This window comes from Leptonychotes weddellii, chromosome 3, assembly GCF_054177405.1.
Source record: "Leptonychotes weddellii isolate Sample4059 chromosome 3, ASM5417740v2, whole genome shotgun sequence".
Classification (NCBI taxonomy): Eukaryota; Metazoa; Chordata; class Mammalia; order Carnivora; family Phocidae; genus Leptonychotes; species Leptonychotes weddellii.
The window spans coordinates 110,980,156-110,983,386 of NC_138371.1; the positions used below are offsets into that span (position 1 = coordinate 110,980,156).

The 3,231-nt window shown below is 45.0% G+C and overlaps 1 non-coding gene across 1 annotated transcript; it reads left to right on the forward strand.

Annotated features, from left to right (window-relative positions):
* Nucleotides 1-1,055: 1,055 nt before the first annotated feature.
* Nucleotides 1,056-1,162, forward strand: LOC115943462 (U6 spliceosomal RNA). Its single transcript, XR_004078041.2, has one exon. It is a non-coding gene; the product is annotated as a U6 spliceosomal RNA (small nuclear RNA).
* Nucleotides 1,163-3,231: the final 2,069 nt, after the last annotated feature.

Consider the following 3,231-nt stretch of genomic DNA (forward strand, 5'->3'; position numbering starts at 1 on the left):
ACAAATCTAAAATATGCTGGGTTCTACTCATATGCTTGCATATGGAAAACAAATAAAAACGGTTTACTTTGGCTACAACAAATGTCTTTTTCTTGCCTAGTGGCTTTTGATATTCTTCAGCCAAACCAAACACGCAGCTTCTCAAGATACCAGGATCTGTATTTAATACAATAATGAGTTTCTCCCTTCCAGCCTCCCTTCTCTCTCTCTCTTTTTTAATGACTCCATTGTTAAATAAGAAATGGATAATGTTGGCTTTCCCAATACCACCAGTAGTATTTGTTGCTGTTTCATAAGTAATTTAGGAAAGCGACTGAAGCATAAAGAAGCTAAATTATTTATTACTGTATTCTCCTCTACTAGATATCACTATAATCTTCAATATTAATGCCTTCCTTACAAGTGTAAGATTGGAAAATTGAATTCACTGGGTTAAATTGATAAACTAAACAATTATGAAGTGTTTTCAGGTGCGTAGTTGATTCTGCTTTTATCATTAAATCGAAAGAGTGCTTCTCTTAAAGCATGCATTATCTAAATATTTATCTAATATGTGTTTACGTATTCTTTGTGTGTGTGTGTGTGTGTGTTTATGTATTCTTAATCATTGTAATGCCTTCTTTGAATGATTCTCTTTTAGGGTTAAAAGCAGCTCTATTCAGTTGTCCCGAGTCAAGTGCAAGCTTACGGATTACCAGTCCGGCGACTGGTGTGGCCAGGATTGAGCAATGCCCAAGTAATGAAAACCAGGTGTCAGAACCCACCCTCGGCAGAGCTGATGATTGAGGCGGTTTACAGGTTAACTCCAAAGCCATGATTTGGAGAACCTAGCATTCATGGAGAAGTGTCCGATGTGGAGGTTGTCTGCAGGTTCGTGCAGGAGGCAGCCCGAGGATGTCAGAGGAGACAATAGTTCTAATATGTTTCTCTTCAGCCAAACAAGAAAGAGTTTAGGCAGGGGCCATTAAGGAAATAAATGGCCAAAAAAAGCATAGGGAACCCCTTCCCTGGCTCAGCTATCATCTCTGTAGACTTCTACATAAAATCTGCACAGGGCGCTCACTTTGGCCACGCCTATATTAAAATCAGAATGATACAGGGAAAATTAGCACGGCCCCTGCCCAAGGATGATATGCAAATTCGTGACACGTTCTATGTTTTTTAGAGCTTACTTAAAAAACAAAAAAAGAAATCTGCACAGGAATCTCTCACCTACTTGCCCAGAGAACAATTGTATTCAAGGGGCATGACGATATCGCTGGTTTTCAGGCTAAAACTTGAAGTCATCTTCATAAATAAGCATCACCTCTTTCCCATTTTTCTGGAATTAGCCGCACTACCATCGAAGTCCTGATTCCTGGGGAATGTTTTGGGACCCAGTCCCTTACCGTCCATTTCAACTGCCACACTTGGTCCCCGTCTCCTGGCTCCAGCTGCCTGGACACCAGTAGGACCCCCTGCCTATAGCAGAACTTTCATCACTGTCCGTGGGTCTCCTGCTTGAGAGCACACAGGCTTCTGCCTGCTTTAACAGTGATATCGTCCTCAGGACCCCTAGCTGTCTCCAAAGGCTGAGCACCTGCCTCTTCTCTTGCTGAGCTAATCTATGTAGCAGCCGCCTCTCGGCATGGCTTATCCTGAGCCCAAGCCTTCCCAGTTGCTCTTTGCCCCCCAAATTTACATCTCCTCCCCACCCCACCCGTGTCCTCAAACCATGCCCGCTATTCCTGTCCCAGTTGAGGATATGTTGGTTGTACACTTCTCCTCTTTGGGGCATATCTGTGTTTAGGGCATGGGGTCTCGAGGGGCCCCTCCCTCCTGCACCTTGAGGGACCCCTCCAATCCTAGTTTTGTGATTTCCCACTGTGCAGAAGAGTGAGTGCTCTCTGAGTACCCTGGGAGTGGAGGAAGGCACACAGGAATGAATGTGGGGATGGCAGAGGCTGCTGTAGGGGTAAAGTGGTATTTGCTTTTCAGTATAGGATAATCTCATAGTATTTTCCTCGCCCAAGTGAGAAAGAAAATGCTGTATTGAAGCAAATGAGTGTATCTGAAGTTACATGGAGTGAGTACAATAGGAATGACTTTTTAAATGGTGTTTGGAAATAGAAGCTGAAAAGGCAACAGAGAAATGAATGTGACAAGGAAGGGATATAAATTTGTGATGGGAGGGGCGCCTGGGTGGCTCAGTCCTTAAGCATCCACCTTCGGCTCAGGTCATGATCCCAGGGTCCTGGGATGGAGTCCCTCGTCTTGCTCAGTGGGGAGCCTGCTTCTCCCTCTGCCTCTCCTTGCCCCTTGTGCTCTCTCTCTCTGACAAAGAAATAAATAAAATCTTTAAAAAATAAAAAATAAATCTGTGATGGGAGATACCATGCTGCTCCTTCCCACAGCCACACGCTAAGGGCTTTCGGGGTAGGATCAGAAAAGTCAAATTTGATCCTCCGCCAACAGGCACAGCTAACTGCCCAGTAGGCTGGTCCAAAGACAGCTCCCAACAGCCCACTGGCCCTACCCCAATTAAAGTAACTTCCAGAAATAATTCTTCTTCAAAAATGCATGATCTCCGCAAAGGATTCTTTACAAATAATCTACATCAGGGTTGGACAAACTATCCGTGGGCCCAATCCTGCCCACCTCTGGTTTCTGTAACTGAAGTTTTCTGGGAACACAGCCCTGCCTGTCCGTGTTTGTGTTGTCTGTGGTTGCCCCCCTCTATAATGGCAGAGTTGAGTGGTTGTGACAAAGACCCTGTGACCCACGAAATAAAAGAAAGGCCCTTCAGGGGCACGTTTGCTGACCCATCACCTACATGATCTAAGGATACAGTAATTTGTCTAGAAGTGCCATTAACTTGGAAATGTAATATGGTTGGATATGTTATTTTCTGAAATAAGGGAGGGAGCCAGCCCTCCTATGTGTGCTTCCCACCAGGGGCAGGTGTAGGGCCTGAAATCCGGCTGGCTGGTTAAGGGTAACCTCTGGTTACCAAGTAGAGTAACCAACTTGTTCTGGTTTTCCAGGGACTGTCATGACTTTAAAACCGAGTTCCATGTTCTGGGAAATCAGTCCTGGGTAAACCAGGAGCATCAGTCACCCTGACACATAGGGTGGGGTCTGGGGCAGGTTGACTCGGGTTCAGATCCTATTTTTGTGACTTCACGCTGTGCAGTTTTGAGCAAGTTAATTAATCTCTCTGAACCCCAGTTACCCTATCTATGAATTGGGACT